General features: G+C 40.1%; 1 long non-coding RNA gene across 1 annotated transcript in view; it reads right to left on the bottom strand.

Moving 5' to 3' along the window:
• Window positions 1-14,356, bottom strand: part of LOC109288761 — a 29,343-nt gene extending 14,987 nt beyond the window's left edge. The window contains exons 1-3 of the long non-coding RNA XR_002095221.1: window positions 14,120-14,356; window positions 9,591-9,598; window positions 3,070-3,072 (exon numbers count right to left, since the gene is read on the bottom strand). This is a non-coding gene — a long non-coding RNA (uncharacterized LOC109288761). The remainder of the gene's footprint in view (window positions 1-3,069; window positions 3,073-9,590; window positions 9,599-14,119) is intronic.
• Window positions 14,357-21,729: the final 7,373 nt, after the last annotated feature.

Here is a 21,729-nt window from a genome sequence, read left to right as displayed (position 1 = left end):
TTCTAGGCTGCATGTTTCTGTTTTTGTCAATGTTTGAACTTCTAAAGACTGCTCATAGGGGAGCAGCAGCTATGTAAATTTATACATTGATGTAAACAAACCTTTCGAGTTCTGGTTCTTGGAAAACAAAACGCATGCACTAGGAAACCAGTAAGTTACTTTCCCCCAAGGATAGCAGCTGAAAGGCTTCTGACAAGTAAATATGTTCAACTGAAATTTAACCCAAAGCTACATATGTCACACAAGCTTTAAATCTTAAAATTCACTCTGTATGAAGTTTCAGGATGAATAGTTAACTAAAAAGACAAATATTTTAAAATATTGCACGCTCATGTAGAACAGGTATCTGCCTGTTCGAAATTGGTTATCATGTCCTTTAGTGGATGCTATATGCAGGCAACCCCTGCTTAGCGCTCTTAATTGGTTCCGGAAGAAACAAGAGTTAAGTGGAACCATGTGAAGCAAGACCCATTTCCCCATAGGATTTAATGTAAATTAAAAATAATTGGTTACCGCTGCTTCTCACCACTGCCACTTGAGCCACGTGCCAGCCTGGACCTTGTGCTGCTGCTACTCCGCCGGCCCTGACCCTGGGCACTGGTGTGGATCCCGCACTTGTGCCCGTGCAGCCACTCGCTTCTCATCACCGCTGCTGCTTCATCCCACCCTCCTGTCCACACACCAGCCAGCTGGCTGGCTGCTCCAACACCACGTGCCAGCCCGGGCCCCGCGCTCCTGCTGCCCTGCCCTGGGCCCCCACTGGTCTTGGCCCCGGGGCACCAGCATGGACCCTGCACTCACGCCCACGCACGCACTTGCCACTTCTTGCCGCCGCCGCTTCTCCCCCCCTGCGCCACACTGAAACTCTCTGAGCACTAAGTGGAACGAGATATGTATTTAAAATGAGCACTATAGCGAAATAGCGCTTAGCAAAACTGTGTTAAGCGTGGGTTGCCTGAACTTCCTCTGCACCCTTATTGTTAAAATATGATGATTTTTGTTACACACGCTAGTGTTGTTGCTGTCTATATTAAACTAAGCACTTGCTTATGCAAATTGAGTACCTGATTAAAGAAAACTGAGTATGGCAAGTAAGAATGAATCTGCTGTAGTAGTAGGTCATCAACCTTTACTTCTGAGTGTAAAACCAGGTTTAAGCCTTGGTTTGCTGTATATCTATGGTTGTGTAAGACTGAGCATAAAAGATTGAATTTGTTCACTTTATGAATATAACTGAAGAGGACAGCTAGTATTTTTGGCAGTTTCTAAGCCATAAGCACCATTCTTGTAGCTCTTAAACAGTTGGATATAAGTTACTATGCATACTACAGTGGTTATTAGGAAGCTTGCAAGTTAAATAAAAAGGTGGCCATGCTAGTATTGTTTTTTCTCTTGGATTTGCTGCCTTATTTTATAGGTTGCCAAATGGAGCGTGTGTGTACTGGAAATTTATAGTTCCAGTAACCTGTATAGTATTTTGTATTAAAATGTAAACCTAAATAGTGCTCATTTTTGTTTTACATATGACTGGTTAGAGGAGCTATTATTTTTAATATATCCTTTTTCTTTTAGTGGTCATAATCCCCTTCCACACATTGTTTTGGTTTTAATTTTGTAGAAGCGTGCAGTTTAGAACTGACTGGGTCATTCTACCATCATTGTGTAAAGTAATTAGCAAGTATCTGCTTCTTTTATATTAATGGAGGTTACTTTTGAAAATATCTTTTCATGTGAATGTCAGAACCAGATCTCCATTGTGTCTGAAAATCCCTGCTGGAGATATTTGTGTATATTATACTTCTTGCCATATCTACAGTATGTTTGAAAAAATGTATGCAGAAGTAGAAAGTAGCTAAGTTAATTTTAATAATCCTCTTTTCCTCCTCCTGCCCTACACAATATGTTGCTGTGTCAGTTTTGTCTATGGACTGTCATCTTATTGTATAGTGCCTGACATGTTTTAAGTGGAAAGTGCTCTAACAGTCTTAATTCCCCTACTAGATGCAGAAAATATCCAAGCCCACTTAGGCAGAATCATACCAGCTGGATGCTCTTTCCTAATGGCACAAAGATGTTAACCTGGTAAAGCCTGGTTCTTTTTTTCCCCTCAGCATTTGGGGGTCTCAGGATTTTGTTAAGAGGAATTGTTCTGCTTAAATTATTGTTATATGCATTTACTGTTTTGAATAGGTGATAGTTTATTGAACAAGAGTAAACATTGAAACAAACTTGAAAAAAAAATCACATTTACATCTCAGAATGTTTTGCCTTTATTACTGCAAAGCTCTTTTCAGTAATAACATTTTTCATTTCCAGACCTTTTTTTCTCTTTCTTAGCTTGTTTATTTTGTGTTTGACAGCAGTTGGTTTATTTTGGGCTGTTTTCTGATTCAGTTGCATTTCCTGCCTCTTGCAAATGACCTAATTCTTTAGAGAGTTAATGCATACTCTTTCCCAGGTCTTACAAGAAAGTTTTTAGTAATACAGCTGCAAAACTAATGCAAACATTGTTTTGGAGAGAAAAATTACTAAGTTAAATACAGTTCTTGTTTCTCTACCTCTTCCTGAGTAGCTTATAAAATCATGAAGAGAGGATAATTCAGGAGTTCCTCGTCCTTGAAAATGTCAGTGGTAGATGTGTGTTCCAGTTGAGGAAGACTGTACATACAATTGTGTGCCTACAGGGTGGACAATATTTAATCCTTCCAATCTTTGGCTTTATTTTAAATGAGAACCAAAATGTCAGAATATTCTAAACTGAAGTCTTGTGTGACCCCAAAGAGTAAGATGACCTCTTTTGGCACTGATCTCAATCAAAGAATGTATTGTTTCTTTGAGCCAAACTTTCAAACAGGTATTGCTTTACAATTTAATTGGCTGCATACATCTTGAAAAGGATATTAAGTACTGGGTTTTTTCCACTATGGAGACATAAAGGCTTGTTTCACAGAAGAGAAAGCATAAACAAGCAGGTACAAGGAAGCTTGTGTGAATTGAGCTATACTGTATACCTTAGGAAAAAAAAAAACCTGATCTTGGCTTGTAATTTTTGGCAGCTTAAGACAAAACAGTCTGTGTTCTCCTTGAAAAACTATGGATTTTTTAAATATTCTTGAAGACGCATTTAAAGAAGCACCTACTGCTCCACATGGCTGTAAAAGTCATCATTTGCAACAGACTTGCCTTCTTTAGTTGAAGGCCCCTTGCTTAGTTTATTCCTTTAAATGTCCTGTATGCATCGATTATAAGTTAAGATTCTGGCATATAGAGACGTTTAGTTTACAAGCAAGGACCAAGCTGAAATGTAAAAATCAAACTGGTTTTGTGGTGGAAAATCTTACTGTTTGGACCGAAAGACCACTTTGTGCCTTCCAAGTGGACAGAAATGCTGTTCAGAATCCTTTTCATCAGATCTAATTTAATTGGAAGCTCAGTTTTGGTTACTCTAGGCCAGTGGCTTTCAACCTTTTTTCATGTGTGGACCTTTTGGGAAATTTTGAATGGAGGTGCGGACCCCTTTGAATGATAAGTTTGGGTATTCACATACTTTTGACTGATCATAGTTATCTTTTGCCGACTCCTTAGATAGTCTGTGGACCCCCATGGGTTTGTGGACCACAAGCTGAAAACTACTGCTCTAGGTAACAGGGAACCAAATAGAGCTGCGGTGTATATAGGCATTGTGGAAATTATGCTGATGCTTTCCATTTGCTTACTATTTTTCTTCTATTCAATTGAACATCCTTATTGCCATCTTCAAGATTACTTATTTAGGGTTACTCCATGCATCTCTAACCTGACTTCCTCCTACTTGTACTTGGCTTTTTGCTTTTAATACCTGAAATATACAAAGTATACAGATAAAATACAAAGGTCTTGTCCCAAGAAATTGGTCTCTTCAAAATGAAACTCAAGGTGGAGGGGTAAAGAAGTATACAGTAAAATGCAGGTTGAGGGAAAGGGATACAACATACAAATATTAACATTTATCTTCAATACTTTTAACCTGAGGTACCAGTATCTCTGGTTACTCTTCCACCAAACCAGATTAGACTATTGTTCAACCTAGGGACATGCCATTAAGCTTATAAATGTTTCAGTTTTTGGTTGTAGAGTAGCCATCTGTCTACTAAATGTTCCTTCTCTTTTGTGGGATATGTAGTATGTATACTAGGAAACAAATTACCCCAGATTTTTTTGCGCTTTAAATTTACTCTGTAGTATGGAGTGGACACATGTCCAACTTGCTCAAGCTGGCTGCTTGAAGTAGGTGTTATTACAATAGTTGGCCACTGAGTGATGGGGGAGCTGGTGTGCATTGAGCAAATGGCTACTTTTGGGAGGCGAGGAATAGATGCGTAACCAGTACACTAATATAACTTGTACTGGTTCATAGCTTGACAGGTAACTTGACCCTGAAATAGAGCAGTATATACTAGTGTAAAGCTGTGCATCATGTTCCCACTCCACTTTTACTCCAGAATAAAGTCAGTTTTGCAGTAAATGAATTGTGTGTCTATATTTATAAAGGACACTTCTTTCAGGAATGTCTTCTCCCTTCTCATCTGCTTCAATTCCTGCATAATTTTTTTTCTTTTCTGGAATATTGTGCTGTATCTTATTTAATTTCAGATTGTAATTAATTTGAGGCACGGTACTTTTCTGTCTCTTTTTTGTCCCTTCTCCTATTGTGGAGGGATGGCGGGGTGATCAATGCAAACTTTGTAGTTTTGCGTGGAAATGTTTTATAGTTGTAAATGGGATTTGGAATGTTCTACAGAAGAATGTTAAATGTACACTTAGTGAGCGAAGCTTTTCTGTCCGTGTATTCACTTTGAAGAGCTTTACATAAATGCTTTTGGGAAGTTGGTAGTAAAACTGACAGTTTGCAACACTAAAATTTAGGTCCCTATGATAGTCTTGTACTACTACTAATTAGTTGATGTGGATATAGTACTTTACATCTTTGAAGCGCTACAGAAATGTTAAATATTCTTTTTCCTGAGGCAGTTTATTAATAATCAGGCATACTCAGAAAAGATGAAAGATTTGAGAGAGATTTTTAACAAAATTCTTTGAAATTTAGAGGAAATATTTTAGAGAAACTTAAATCTGCATCTGTCTTTCTACTACACTTTATTTGCAGTGTTAGTTGGTAATAATGAGAACATTAAGCTAATACATCATTTGGCTCTTTTTAAAAAAAAAGAGCAACAAATCTCTGCAATTCAAGGAAGTCTTAATTGTTTTCTTTAATTTTGGTTTCTTAAATTTTACTTAATGGCAGCTGAGTTGCTTTCTTGTGAGGTAGATTAATTTGTTTTTTAAAAAGTTGGAAGTGGAATATTAATTTAAATCAGATTTGTTTATATAATTAAGTTTCTTTTTTCTTGAAATTGAAAACCTGTTATTGAGGTCTTGCTATAATCTATTAAAATTTAAATTATATTAAAAATCTTTCAAGGAGGGCGTCTTGAGTTGTTTTTTTCTTCCCAAGAGATTAGAAATCCTGAACTGAGGCAGATCACAGACTGAGCAGTAAAACGTAGAGTTTAAGTTCTCAGCCAACTTGATAGGAGGTGCAAAAAAGAATGTTTTAAGCTCAGTTAAATTTCTTCACTGTTTATTTCAGTTTAAGTTCAAGAACTAGTTCATTCAAAGTTTGGAAAATTGTTGGAGTTGTTCAGGAAAGCTTTTTACTTTTTCCTGGTACAGATGTGGAAGGCTAAAAGGTATTAGTTTAAAATATTTCTAGTCAGTATCCGTCAGGAATCAGTTCAGATTTCTGCAGCTACTGCCCTTTTTAATGAATTGGTTTTGAATGAAGAACACGCTGAACCATTTTCTTACACATCTGATACAATTAATATAGATTTAACAAGTCAGAAAAATATATCTATTTATTACTTAATTTCCATAGCAGTTTGACTCAAATTGCATGTAAAAAATTAATCCAGTGAAATAAGAACCACCAGTCTCCACTGTGTAACATAAAATGTAGAAATTATTCTGCATAAACCTATGTAGGTATTCTTGTTAGCAAAATGTATCACCATGGTTATTGTAACAAGCTATGTTCAGTTTTAAAGCAACATGTTTTAATGAATACTAGTCACTGAGAATTATCCTTCCTTTAGGAAAATAAGGGCTGGAATGCAAAACAAGATTAAAATTGGTGATTTTATAAAAGGGTTCTTGTTTTCTCATTTAGATCAGCCCTTTATTTTTTTTTCACTTTTGTTTTTAAAGGTGTTAAAAGTAATTACTGGATGTTGTATTTTTCTTCTTTGTCTGACCAATCATTTAAAGACCTGAAGCACCCCTAATTCCATAACTAGACTTGCATGACTTAGTAGACTGTGTCCTTTGATGTTCAGTGCTCAAATATCTATAGAGAATAAAGCCAGCGGTATTTAATAAGATCCTACTAGAACTTTTAAGCATTTGGGTCAATTACAGGTTCAGGTTAAAAAAAATCCCTAACAGTCCCTCAGTTTGGTTGGACCAAAAGCATTTTCTGTATGTGGAAACATATTTTTTTTTTCTTGGAAGTAATAAGCTTTTAACAAGAAGAAAAATACTCAGGCTTCATGTCAAAATGAGCCATTATTATGGAATCCAGAAAGTCTCTCTCTCTGATATGTACGCCTGATCCACTAAGGAGTACAGTTCTTTTTTTTCTTAAATGGAAGCGTGGCTTATTTTTACATTTCTTGTTTGAAACTGTGCTGCACAGTTTCAGTGAGTCACTAGGCAGTACTGTCAGCTCATTCTTATTTCAATTCCTTGTAGTGGGACATTTGGCCAAATGAAAACCCTATTGTTACTGAGCCAGAAACAGGTCTGTCTGAGGTTTGGGAATGTGCTTTTAGTATTCTTGGACAGCCTAGCTCTCAACAAGAAGTGTTAGTGTTGGAGCAGCACAGATTGAATAAACTTCCTGAGAGGAAACAATTGTAAAATATCCAGGAAGTTATTAGGAAACATGAACTTCTGCTCCTGTTCACTGGGTATATAGGCTCAGATTTTTAAATAGCACAACCTGCACTTGCGTAGAGATTAAAAATGTGCTTGTTCTTGAATGGGGTACTCCTGCAAACTGGGAGTCAGAAGTTTGACTTAAATTTTGCGTTTTAAGAAATGGCTTTTCAGATAATGGATTAAAGTTCTGTCCAACGTGCAACATTGCCACATGACTACTGAAAGGGGAAGTCTGTCTGTGTCTGTCATTGTGTTCTCCCTTTACCCCCCACTATCTTCCCTCTCCCGATTAGTGAGAACCTTACTCTGAGGATGCCTACATTTCCTAAGTGCTTTCCTTTCTGCCTTGAAAACTTCCTAGGTGCCTATACTTTTGCCTTCCAAATATGCTCTAAATTGCCCTGCCCTGAACATCTGTTTCTGGCTCCGTACGTCTCACTTGCTTCCAAAAATTAAACACGATATTGTCCAGGTCCCTTGAGGAACTGGATCTGTTTGGCTTGCTTGGAGCATGGAGATCAGCACAAAACACAGCACTTCCGGTCACTTCAATTAAAAAACATGGCCAGAGGAAGAGGTGGTGGTGGTAGTGCCCACCTGTTATGCACTGGAGTAATGGTTAGAGCACTAGCCTGGGAAGTGGAAGATGACTTGGGTTTTAGGCTTGCCTGGAGCCCGGGAGATTCAAAGGTACATTTTCTGGCTTCCAGGAGAATGCCCTAAAGGCTGTGCAGGATGGTGGCATCCTCCATTCCATTAACTGAAGTCAAGGACCATTATACAGCGAAGAATATAGTATTTACAGGGTCTGAGAGAGTGAGCCAGCAGGAACCTGATGCTAGATTAGTGGTTAGGGGCTTTAGCTGATGGGTAGAAATTCTGGGTTCTGTCTAGAACTTGCTCCTTATCCCAATCAATGCCTTTTTTATTAAACAGAGATTTTTTAAAATTAATTAAATTAATTAATTTAATTTATTTAAGTGACTGAGGACTTGGATGGGAACCTATGGCTTCCCTTCCTAGCTTCCTGCCCTAACCATTGGGCTACAGTCAGGCTTTTGCTTTTTTTTTTCTCTCTTTCCATCTCCACTCGTTCCTTTCCCCCCAATTCTTGAATTATGTGCAGTGTTCTAGCTTCAGTGAGGTGGCTGAAGAGTTCCTACATCTAGCCTACCTTTTAATAGTCTTACGGGTTTGAATCAGGCCAAGGAGGACCTAGCGTTCAGATTTGCCATATTCTGGCACAGTGCTGTAATCACTAGTTATTATTTAAAAGGGGGAAGGGACTATTTGTAAAGGCTTGTCCTCAGAAGAGTGTTCTGAGTGCTCTGGGTGGTGCTTTCCTCACTGCCCTGTTCAAATTGCCTAGGTTTCAGAGAGGAATTGGGCTAATGGTTAAAAAGCCCAAGGCTGAATTGATTCAGACTTTGCAGGTTAGTGTAAAGGTTGAACCAATAAGCAAATGAATAGACGTTCACTGTTAATTCAGAAAATGCAGTCACATGCCTGAAGCAGGGGAGTGCTAGAGCATGGCTCTCTGGCATGCAGCCAGCATGGGCTGTGTGCCCCTGAGGTCTCTGGGATTTGCAGTCCACAATCACAGCACCAGGACTCTACAGGGTTTCTCATCACTTCCTCTTCCTGCTTGTAGGTGCCTCTGGGATTTGTAGTCCATAGTCACAGCTAGCACACATTTTAGCAGGGAAGGAGAAGTTTAACTCCACTCCCTGCCCCCAGACTCCAGCCGGGGTTTGCCTGGGGTAGGGAGGGGAGGGCAGTGAACCACCCCTCACTGCTCCAGCTAGGGAGCAGAGGGGTGGGGCCAGCCCTACTCTCTGGAGGAGATAGCCCAGCACAGCCCAGGGCTGCAAAATGCTGAGATGGTGGGGGACTTGAACCAGGAGTTCAGACACCCTTGTGCCTAGTATTTTCTGTTGGATAGGTCTAGGAGGTGCCCTGTGCAGAGTGTGGGGTTTTTGGATCACCCTTTGGAGATATCTAACTCTCCCTATGCACCTAGGTTTCCTGTAGAGTGCCGTAACTGGGTTTTGGTCTCTATTTCGAAGGCCAGGCTCCTGTAATTTAGGCATTGTAGCATCTTACTTGTGGGAGCCATAGGCATTTTTATTTTTATATTTGGTTTTTAATTACAAGTTTATAGTAAGCATCTTCATTTCCCAAAATCCTATATGACAAGAACAAAACGCCAAATAAAAATAGGATTAAGTCTCTGGTACTTCTCCTTTTTGGCGGAGGTCAGGACTGCTCAGGTAGGGGGCTGAGAGCAAAAGGCATATTTGAATTGTGACACTTAAAATTGAAATGTGATTTCAAAGATAATGGCCTTACAGTGTTCCCTAAAGATAGTCAGTCTGCATTCACCTGTTCTCACTTATTCAGTGTTTAATGTGTAAGCTCTTCAGACCGTGTAGTAAGATACATTAGTCCAGCACCAGGCAGAGAGAGCCCCAAAACTCTGGGTCTTCAAGCATGGCTGGAAGGCAAAGGCTAAATAACTGGTGCATGAATAAAAGCCAGTTTAGTTTACCTGAATATTTACCGTCTTTCTTTTGCAGGAATTAGAAAGTAATTTGATGGAGAAATAAAACCTTGAAGGCTGTTTTATTTTAGAAATGAATAATTTACAAAGCTTTGCTTGGAATTTGATCCAATATTTATAGATTTCCCCTGTGAAAGATTTACAGCAGTCTGATAGTAGGCCAGTTTATTTAATAAGTGCATTTTAATCTCCTACCGTGAAAGGTTTAAAGAATTGTGAAGTCCTGAGGAAAGGCTTTGGAAAACACATTTAGAGAGAATTCTGCCTTTATTTGCATGCTCTGGTTTAGTTTTCTGCATTTTTATTAGGAAAGGTATTTTCATAAAAACAAGGTCTTTGTCAGAATTTTGCTGCTTCCTGCTCTTTTTTCCTTATGTGTAATCTTAATTTTTACAACAACTGTATGTGATGTCACAAAACAAATGTGACTTCAGGATGGAACTAAGCTGCTTTTTAAATATGAACCTTTATTTCTTCTTAAAATAAACCTTTCTTGTTTTAAAGGAGTACTGTGTGTCTTGGTTTCTCTGGTTTGGCCTTGTCTGTGATCACACTTGCAGATTTTATTCAGGTGATGCATTACTGTGAGTGTGAGCAGGGGAGAGCAGGCTTGCTACTTTCAGAAGGCTATAGATATTGCATGTGATCTAAACAGCTAGTTGATATTCCTATAGGCTAGAAATTGGGGTAGAAATTGTTAGAAATTCTGCTGCTCAAAATATTTTTTGTATATGTTTTTCTTACAAAACCTGAATTTGCTCTTCAGCTCTAGGTCAAGGGTGTCAAACTCATCTGGGCCTGTGGGTGAGGCAGCACAGTGGGGCAGTCTGGGTTGCTGCATGCATCCCACATCCTGAATCAATGCTGTGCTATGTGTAGCACACACGCCATCAGGTAGTGTGAACCACATGTGCAGCAAGCCCTGAGACTGGCGTGTGTTGCTTTCTGAGTGCGAGGCTGGATTGACTACGTGCACATTGTGCCCCACTGGACCAGCCCTGTGTGTTGGATCCAGTATGGCCCAGGCTGGACTGGGTCCAGAGCCAGCATGAAGAAGAAGTCTGGCAGGGAGCCACATGTAGTGCATGCCTTGGATCAACACCCTGTGTTGTGTGACTGGTGCTGTATGCTGGGTCTAGCCCACGCTCCACATGCAGCATGTGGGGCTCGGGCTGGAATTGGTGTGTGGAGTTGGTTCAGTGACCCACGAGGCAGGTCATATGGCACCGTGGGCTAGATACAACCTATGGGGGCCATATCTGTGACACTTCTGCTCTAGATGAACACACCAAGATGATCACTATATTTACTGATTTAGTGTGTGGTTTGTCTTGCTACTAATGTATGTTTCAGACTACATTGTGAAGGTCTTTGCTTGCACGGCTCTCTTACCTGATCAAGGACAGACTAGATTTGGAATGCACACTGATTTCCTGAAATGCTGTTTGGTAGGTGGCAGTATTTCTGATCATTATTAGCGTGGTGACGTGGAAGTATTGTTGCCAGTACCTCTCTTGTTTGTGGCTCTCTCAAATACAGCCATCCAGAGATTATCCCTAATATCTTATCTGCTAGGAACCAGGATCTGTTCTTGGAGAAAAAGTAATGGAATGCAGTATATGAAGAAATACCAGAAAGTTGTAGTATTGCAGTTGCCCTTTCACCTCAGCACAAGTTTGAGTCAGGATGCCTCAGTTTATTAAATTAAACTCTAAGATCTTTTGGTGGGTTGGCCTTTGAAGTGAGCTGGACACCTTAATTCATTTTTAGCAGCGAGTTGTCCATGCAATTATCACTATTAACGCTGGCACTAATTGACTTGCTTGCTCTTAGTATTGGTACAGATGAAAGACTGCATGGCACCTGAGCCAACCTTATTCCTCAAGGTAGTTTGTTCATACTAGAGGCAGTGGTCATCGGGGCTGCATGAGTACTTGGTTGTTCTATGGAACAGAGCTTCCCTCTCCACACTTGTCAGATCAGTTCTTATGAGTCCCCATTTTGATGAAATAGCTTAAAGCTGTGTTCTTGCAATTTAGAGATACTGTACTAAATCTATGGAAAAAGGCGATAATCTTGTAATTCATTAAAGTGCTTCCAGATCCCTTTTAAATGTGCGTAAAACATTAACAATGGAGTAAACTAATTAATCTTTATCTAGCATTTTTAATAAGTTATAAAAAAAAGAACCCTTGATGTTTTGTCTTTAAGTAGTTCTTTCCCTGAGACCATCATTTTGGGTCAATCTGACAGCATAGTGTTTTTAAATTTTCATAATTTAAATCACCTTGGAGTTTATTAATTTAAGTGTGTGCATTAGGAAGGTGACTTTCAAGTGGAAGCATGTATTCTTTCTTATAGCAACAAAATATTCAAGTATCCGGTATATTTGCAGCAGAGAGTGAATGTCAGTTGTTTTGTTACGGTTTTCTTACATTACTAGCTATCAAAATGACTTCTTTAGATCATGTTATTGCCTTGAACATTATGAAACTATATAGTCTCTGGATGAAAGTGATAAAATTGGGATTTATATTTAATTGGTTAATTAAAACTCCCTTGTGATCTGCCAAAGCTTCCAAGGGTATAAGCAAAAGGTTTACCTCCTAAATAAATCCTTATGTTGAAGAACTGTCTTGTTGAACTCCACTCCTTTCAGAGGACCCCTGATTTTCTGATATGCAACACAGTTATTTTTAGCAAGAAGTATTATTTTAGTATTAAACACTTTTTGACTATGACTTCAAATTAATGTTCCATTGCTAGATTTCCTCAAAAGCTCTCTAGTCTTCTATTAGTGGGACAAGGGTTTATGTCTTGCTCTATGATATATCACTGCTACAATTGAAATGTCATTGTAAAAAAATAAGGAATCCTTATTTCAGAAAGTGGTTTGTTCAGTTTGGTTAATATTTCTTTGGAGCCTGCTGGCTTTAGCACGAGTGGAACAAAGTTTTGGTTCTTTGTGCTGTCTGTGCTGGCTGAGAGGGGATGGACAAACTCAGCAGTGAGAATAATGTGATACTATCCTAATGATAAATAGTAAAAGAAATAGATTTAACAACCTGTATTCAAGCCTAAATATACTTAGATATTTAGGCCACAGCAGTTGAAAAAGCTAGAGAATTGTTCTAAATATGTTTTACATGTAATACCCTACGGTATCACTTTTTCAAGAGAACTGTGCCTCTCTTTTATGTAGGTTGTGGGAGGAATGACATGGGAGTTATTAGTTTCCTGTCCTGCTTACTGCAAAAGTTGAATAATGTGTAATGCATGAGGCAGTAGTCTGTTCTACCTAGTGGGATTTGGTTGGTGGGCAGTGAAATGAGGGGTATGACCAGATGTTGAGGATAAGATATTAATATTGAACAACTGCCTTGCTCACTGCACATTATGCAGTATGGAAACTGAATAGAGTTAGGAGTCCTGTGTATAAAATTGTGTGCATGTGTGTGGGAATAAATATGATTTTTCATGATGATTTCAAGGAAGAGTTAAGTTTGTATAGGCACCTCTGGCACTTCCTCTGTTTCTGAGTCTGTTTTGAAACGGTAATGTTCCTTTACAGTATTTTTTTGTATGGGGTAAAGACTTGCAAATAATTGATAAATGCACTCTTCTTATTCCTCTCAAAGGAATTACAAAAAACAGCTGGATCACATGGCATGGAGTCTCTGTCAACTGTGCAGATAGATTGTAATAGAGCTGCAGATGTTAGGGAGTGCGTGCTTGGCTCTGAGGAGATATCTGCTCAAGATTTTTGTGTGCAGCTGGACAACCAAAGCGGAGTTAAAAGGTGGTGGTGGGGACAACTTGCTGTACAGTAGTTTTGTGCAATCTTGGTTTTAATATGTCTGGAAGGCTTCTCAGGTTTTGGCTTCTGCTAGGAAGCAGACACAAAAGAACAGCTGCCATGGGGTGTCTCTCCTTTAACTAATTTGTCTGTCTGCATCTTTCAAAAACTGCTTGGTAGGTAACAGGAAGTGCAGAGTGCCCATATGCTGGTGAAAGGATTGGGTTCATTCCAATTTGGTGCTTATCTGGGTGTCTTAGACTACTTGTTCATATTGCTTTTGTGACTAAAACCTTTTATATATTGATTTTTTTTTTGCTTATTTCCTTCAACTTACACTACACAAGACCTAAATACTTGCATACTCAGGTTTTAGAAATGGAATCTGGTATATGTGTGTATATATAAGTGGATAAAATAGTTGTTACTAAAACAATTCATTAATTTTATTAAATGTTAACTGATTTAATTATTTTGAAGGGAACAAAAAATAATTCCTTTGGCAACAGTGAGAAACTCAAGGGTAGATAACTTTTAATATCAGTTAAATTCCTGAAAATGAAATGTGAAAGAACATAAAATATTCTTATAGTGCTGATAATAGTGCCATCTTTTAATTGGGAAAACAAGGAAGAGCATATTTAATAGTTAATTTATGATTGTAAAAAGCTTGTGTGTTAAGAATTCAGAGGTACCTTGGATACTGTGGAACTGTTATGACTCTGAATGTTCATGGTTTACACCTTGTCAGACAGTTCTAATGAAATCTTGTCCTTGATAACGTAGAGTTCAAATTTGCTGTAGGTGACAAGAACCTTTCTGCTAGCAGTGTCATTTTAGATATTTTAATCTGTAAGGGTGGTGAGCAAAAGTCCTTCAAATATAGCTGAGAGAAGTCTAGTAAAAATGTAATAATACAGCCATCTTTACTGGACTATACTTCTGAATTGGGGATTTTTTGGCCCTGAGTTGTAATTAATACCATTTTTAGGCACGTGAAAGTTGGTAAGACTTATGCTCTCAACTCATGTAGGCACTTCTGAAAATCCTGTTTTTTTGTTGACTCGGTATTTATAATTCTAAATATTTTCATGTGTCCCTTAACTTTTTTTGGTTTTTAAAGAATGGCTATCTTTTGGCTTTCTGCTGTTTTTGGACAAATTAGTTGAACTTGCATTTTTCTCTCTTTGTCAGACTTACCCAATAAGTAGCTATAAAATAAAAACATACTGGGTCCCTTGCCTGGCCCTTAAACCTTGCCTTCCTCTTTTTCCCTTTCTCCCACCGCAACCAGTTGAACCCCAAAATAAATGTAGGAGTCAGGTGAGAGTCTTCACAGTGATCGCACTGTATTTTGGAGTAGTGTTGTTGCCTGATATCTATTTTGTCATTTTTATCAGATAAGTTACTTTCCTCATTTATTTTTAGTTAAAGTACAGCTAGCACATGGTTGAGCAAATGCTACAGAATATTGCCACAGAATAAGAAAACCAGGTGGTTGATAAATGCTTGTGAAATTTTTGTGCCATGGATAAAGGATCAAGGGGGTAGTGGTAGAAATGAAATGGAGCACTGGAGGGAAGGGTTCAGGACAAGAGAGGTGCCTAATTGAGACAGAGCGGAAAGACAGCAAAAGTATGATGTTTCTTCTTTCATATCTAAAGATCAGGAGGGATCATTATGATCCTCTAAGGTGACATTCTGCGCTGCTTGTAGGGGTGTAAGACACAAAATCAGGTGAAAGTAGAGCTGGAAGGGACTTCAAGGTCATCTAGTCCAGTGGTTTCCAACCTTTTTTATACTGTGGACCGACATGGGAGCGGGATGGGGCTCTTGGAGCTGGCTGCCTCCCTCCCAGTGCTGCTTCGTCGCCTAGCACACGACTGCCAGTGGCGGAAGATGCTGCCGTGGTGGAGAGACGGGTCCAAGTGGTGGGCTCGTGCCATGACTCGGCAGCCAACCCTTTGGTTGGGAACCTCTGATCTATTTCAACTGCCTAGCTCAACACAGGAGCATCCCTGATTAAGCAATCCCAGCCATGTATCTGCTTTTGAAAATTTTCCAGGGATGAAGCTTCCACAAGTAGCCTGTTCCAATGGTTGATCACCTGCATATTCAGAAAGTTGCTCCTCATCTCCAATTTAAATTTCCCCTGTTGAAGCTTGAGATTATTGCTTATAATCCTGTCCCCTGTGGCCACACAGAAGTCCATCTCCCTTTTCTTTATGCTTCTCCATCAGGTATCTGAAGATTGTTATAAAGTCCTCTCTGTCTTCTCTTCTCCAGACTAAATAATGCTCTGTAGAATGGTGGCTTTAAAGCTTTGTTTCCTACATCCCAGTTTCGGCCTGGCATGGAGTGTGGGTATAACTGTCAGGCCTGAAAGGCTGCCAGAATTGGAACCATCTGTCCATAGCTTCCTATCAACGGCAGCGCACAGTCTCTTCAGTGTTATGCCCTGTATAGTCCATCTTCCTGTCCTGCTTCTGGCATATCCCTTTATATTGCAAACAATAGTTGCATAACGTACTATGGCTGTCTTCCTAAGATCCTGAATTGGAAAATGATCCTCTGGCCAGATGAGGGGCATTTTAGAATCTGTTTATGCTGTTCTGGCTCATTATCCAACAGAGTTGACAGGAGTGTTGAGAAATCTGACTGCCTGTACAATATACATGCTATGTGAATTTCACATAGTGATTCCTACATCAACCCTATAATTTCAGTGTTAACTAGAGCATATCTCTTAGAAAGATGTTTGTTCAAGACCAGAAGAAACACTTTTTTTTTCCCCCCCCTCAAAGCATGAAGAGGGCTTGGTTCTCTCTCTTCCCTTTCTCCCCCTCCCAAATTCTTGTTGGTAGGTTTTGTGATTTATTTTTTTAACCTGGTCTAACAGGGGTCCCAACCACTCTTACTAAGAGTGAGGCCATGCAGCTAATTAAGTGATGGCTGTGGAAAAATGGAGAGTTCAGTCTGTGGAAGGCCCAGCAGATTGCAGAATCAAGCCTGCAATTGGGATCATAGAAAATCCTTGTATCTACTTCTAAGGCCAGAGACAGACATTCAGAAAGCCTGAGCCTGAATTGATTCAATCTTTGCAGGTGAGTTTAACTTGACTAGGCTGAACTGGTTTGTAACTAGACAGACATTCTCTCTGGACTGAGGAAATTCAGGGACATGCCTGCAGTGGCTCAGGCTAGATGCTGGGGGGCACTAGAGCAGCCCTCCCCTCCCTTCTGCAGGGAGCTGAGCTGAGGGGGGTGTGGCCAAACGGCAGGACTCTCAGACTAGGGAGGTCTGCCTGCACTGTCCCAGGCTTTTCCCCGCTGGCTGCTTAAGGGGTGGGTGTGTTGCCAGCCCCGAACTAGCACTCTGAGACGGGGGTGGGAGGGATGATGCAGTGCATACGGAGCTTTTCAATCTCCCTCCCTGCTTTGTGGTACTGTCTGCAGCAAACTGACAGGTGAGCAAGCCAGCTGGGAGGCTGATAACCATCTTTATCACCCACTTAGCAAAACAATAGCCTCTCTCCACATTACTTCACACTTCTTGAACAGCTTACTGGCTGACCTGTTGATTAACTCCAGAAGCCCTAAGTGGTCACTGTTCTGTTTGCTTGTCCCAGTGAAATTGGAGAGAGACACACACGGACATCTCTCAGCATTAGCTAGCATACCACGTGCTGGCCACGGTCTGTGCTGTGGCAGAAAGGAGGAAGGGATCTCTGCTTAAGCAGTGAGTGGTAGGGGGGAGGTGGGGAAGAAGGGGGCATGGAAGCCAACAGACCCTGCAGTGCCTGCAAGTCTGTGCTGAACTCCATCCAGGGAGCAAAGGGGAGGGGCCAGTCCTGGTGTGCAGCAGAGATCCCTGCCCAGCCCAGAGAGCATGCCGGGATGCTGGAGGACTCTGATTTAACTTAAACCAGCAAGGGGTCTGGAACAGACATTGCACAAACTGGTTTGAGCCAAATCAGTTAAGTCTGATGCTACATTCAGGTTTATCTCAAACCATTTTCAGCCATTTTCAAACTGGCTTATGTGCACTGAAGATCTGTTCTGTTACAGGTTTAAACCAGTTTCTGATCACTTAAACTGGTTTGTGTGTAATGTCTGTCCTTAGCCTAAGAGACAAAACTGCAGAGTTTGTGAGCTGGGTAGTAAGGTGAAGGCTGCAGCAGTAAATCATGGGCTGCAGAATGATAAACTTGGGGTAGAGGATTAGCAACACCTGAGCCCTTTTGCAATGAGGGGTAGGTGGGGCAGGTAACTGGGGAAAAAGGAGAAGTCAGGGGGAACGTAAGCCTGGTTCCTGGGCTAGAGGTGGTGGTTGGTCCAGACTGTGGTAGCAGAAGGAGGTCATCAGGAGAGTGAGTCTCAGGTAGAGAGATGAGTTAATACATTTTCATATTTTCTTGTAATTGATCTTGCCAGGCATGGAAGTGGGTGAAGAGGCAGAAGGAGGCCACTGAGGGTACCAGGTAAAGGCTCTGCAGATGGCACTTGCATGGGCTGTTACAAGGCCCAGGAATGGTGACTATTGCCCAGGAACTCAGTGACAGAGGAACAGAGACCTCCACAGTAAGAAGGGGGTCCAGCCCAGCCACTTGATCATTTAAAGACAGTCTCCCAAATGTGTCTTTGAGAACATCAAGGTGTGGCAGACAAGAAGGGAGAAGGTACCAGAGAATCCAGCAGGTTGAAGCAGGCTGCCTCCCCCTCTATGCGGCACTGGTCAGGCCGCAGCTGGAATATTGCATTCAGTTCTGGGCGCTGCACTTCAGGAGGTATGTGGACAACAGGGAGAGGGTCCAGAGGAGGGCCACTCATGATCAGGGGACAGCAGGGCAGGCCCTGCAAGGGTCCTGAGCCTGTTCAGCCTCCACAAGAGAAGGCTGATGGGGGGATCTAGTGGCTTGTTACAAACTAGTCAGAGGGGACCAGCAGGCATTGGGGGAGTCCCTTTTCCCCCGAGCACTACCAGGAGTGACTAGAAATGACGGTCACAAGCTGGCAGAGGGTAGATTCAGACTAGACATCAGGAGGCGCTACTTCACGGTCAGGGCGGCTAGGATCTGGAACCAACTTCCAAGAGAAGTGGTGCTGGCTCCGACCCTGGGGGGTGTTTAAGAGGAGGCTAGATGAACTTTGCTGGGGTTTTTTGACCCCAGTACTCTTTCCTGTCATGGCAGGGGGTTGGACTTGATGATCTGCTCAGGTCCCTTCCAACCCTACCAACTGTGAAACTATGCTGGGGAAAGACTACCCACAAGATCCCAGGCTTGCTACACTGGAAGCATGCAAGGGTGTAGAGCAGTGGGTTTCAACCTTTTTTAGGCTCACCATCCCCAGCAAATGCCAGCTTGTTCCTTGACTATGGAAAAATTAGAGCAATTATTTTGTTGCAAAGAAATCAGAAAGACTACTGCAACAGGTCAGAATGATTTTGACACTGGATACCTATTTGAAATCTCTGGGGTTATTTTGACTTGTGTGCAAGTCTTCACAGACCTAATGGTGCTAATATTGTGCATCGCTTTTAAAAGGATCTCACAGCAACCCAGGGGGCTGCTGCAGCCTCTTATGAAATATACGGTGGCTTAATTGTTCTTTAACAGTTCAGTCATCAAAGAACAGATTGCAGACATACAATTATTTTAAAGAATATGTTTTAAAACCAGTATATTTTCTTGTTGTACTCGCTTCTGTTTGTATGTGTGGAATTGTTTGAGAGATTTTCAGAGTAATATCAAGAAACATTTTGATCTGAAGTTACTTTAGAAACTGAAATTACAAATGGCCAAGACCATTTAAAATATTTCTATTTAAAAAGCTTACCTTGAACATTAATGCTCACTTACTTTGTAAAATACGTTCAGATGGTACTCTGGATGGCACTTTTTTCTGTGAAAAAATATAGAATTAATGAATAGAACAAATACATTAATATATGGAATAAATCCATTATAATATCTTGTATATAGGAAAAATAGTGCCTACTTTCTGAAACCTCCTTTAGTCTGTATGAGTGATCTGCATGAAAACTGGCAGTAAATTTACTAGGCATATCAGAGTTTCTTGTTCCAAATGAGATATGGATCCTAAATAAATGTTTAATTTATACCAAGATTTAAAATTCTTTAGAGGAGGTAAGATGAATATTTAAAATGGTAACCATCTGCAGAATTAAACCTCTCCGTTACTTGTGCAGTCACAGTAGTTCCTGTCACAACTGGCTTTTGTGTTACCTGTTTTCAAATGGTTATGACAGTAGAAAAAACAAACACAGCACTGGTTTTCTTACTACAGGGAGCTAGGATTTCATTGGCAAACTGGCAATCAGACTGAGAAGAAATATTTACTTGTGAGTAATATGATATATGAGAGAATGATCTGTTGATATCATTACATCATGTTTGACAATTCAGGGATAAATCTTTAGTCTGTGAGGATGAGGCTGAATATTATATTTTCAGTTATAGCAATATTCTTTGTTTAGACCTGTGAGGTTTGGGGCTTACAAATGCTGAAAGCTTTGTTTCAGTTTTGGGTAAAGCAATGTGCTGCTCTTTTTGTGATTTTTAAAAAAAAAACTTTGAAAGAAAAATACGTGATTAGTATTGCACACATTCTTTCATTATATTAAATGATCTGGGCGTGACAAGACCAAAGATTATCATGTGTCATCTGGCATGCAAAATTCCTCGAGGTAGCTTTGCTCCTAAAAACTTACTCACAGGCCCTTTTCCTTTGTGAGTCTTAAATTATGAATTTGGCCTTGCCGAATATTCTTTTAAATCTTTTCAGAAAATCACTCTTAATTTGTATCTGTCCAATAGCTTATTTAATAGCATTCATCTAAGGCAGCAAATATTGGAATTGATGGTCCTTCCTCAGAGACCCAAATTACAAATTCGCTCATAAAACTGATCTTAAGGACTAATTTCCCCTTTATACCTTAGGTAAGGGTTTTATTTTCAGAAGATATTAATTTTCTTATGTTGCTCTTGCTTTAATTTAAAGCTCATTGAGGAGAGAATGTGTGGCAAAGCAGAGATGTCTCTAAGGCTGTATACTATTCAGACCAAAGAATCCTTAACTTTTCCTTTTCTGTTCTGTATAACTCAGTAGACAGATCCAAGAGATCTACAAGTTTACTGTTGTCATTTGATGCAGATTAAAGAATTTCTGAAGCCTTTAAAAGACAAACTAGCTAAGATCCATAGGAGCTTTGTAGGACAGAAGAATTTTCTCTTCAATGCTGAGATGTAAGGGACTCTTATCTGGCCATTGGTCTTCTGTATCCCATAATAGACATGGACATTTTTGCCACTTCAATATTCAGTGGAAGGGCACTGCACAGGATCTTCATGGCTCTTGTTTCCTATCTGCATATAATAATTATGATTGAGCTTGAGCTAGTTGAATATCCATGTCGAGCCGGTTGTTAAATAGTTGGCCATATAAATCAAATTGGTTTGGTTTTATTGAGGTTTGCCAAAAGAAGCAAGTAGTCAGGAAAGAGTGAATGAAGGAAAACCATGCTTCCCGAAACTTTTTGAAGAAATCATCAGGGCAGAAAAAAGCCTACATACATTGGAGGCTAAAAGAATGGTGGAGGAGGAAGAAGTGGGACTTAGCTGAGGAATCAGACTGACACAGATATATACTGGTGGTCTCTGAAGAAGATGGGTTTTTCTATACTGGTATCAAGGGATGGGAAGCCTTTTGGTAAGTGATGTGCATGCAGCCTCTTTTTTTGTTTTGTATTTAATTTTTCTCCAAGTCCTTCTTTCTTACTGCTTACTTCTAAAAGGTTGTTGTTTCCTTACTTAGCTTTTAACAAAGCTTTCTGGTCACTGGCTGCTTATAGACATGCTTGTTTGCATTCTAGTTAGAAAATGTAGGTCAACTCTGCGTTCTAATGTGAACGCTCTAGCGTCATGTCACCAGCACATGTATTAAGCCCCTGTACATTTTAAAATGGCCACAGGGATGCTTTATTTAAATCTCATTGAATAAGCTTTAGATAAAGCATCTTGTGGCCATTTTGAAATGCATGGGGGAATTACTATATGTGGTGAGCTGTTTTAATTATGGTGGTTGTCCAGAAACTGTGCTAATTAAAATACTCCCGCCCCTCACCCCTAGCATGTGTATAGGCAGCCTGTATTCACTAATGGTTTCAACCTCCCAGAGGGAAGAACTGCAGTTGCCAGAACTTAATCAGATCTACTAGGCAAGCATGGGTTGATGCATGTAATTCTGTAGCTCAGGGCCTAGTTTAGGATTAAGGAAATAGTGGAATTCTGTCTCATTAAGAGGTAAAAGCAAAAGACCTGACACCTGAGGGTTTGTATTCCGGCTGCTTGAATTAGTCAGTGTACTCAGAG

The sequence above is a fragment of the Gavialis gangeticus genome, unplaced genomic scaffold (genome assembly GCF_001723915.1).
Source record: "Gavialis gangeticus isolate Ggan-Ray unplaced genomic scaffold, GavGan_comp1, whole genome shotgun sequence".
NCBI lineage: Eukaryota > Metazoa > Chordata > Crocodylia > Gavialidae > Gavialis > Gavialis gangeticus.
The sequence above is the reverse complement of the archived record's forward strand: the minus strand, read 5'-3'. Positions and strand labels throughout refer to the sequence as shown.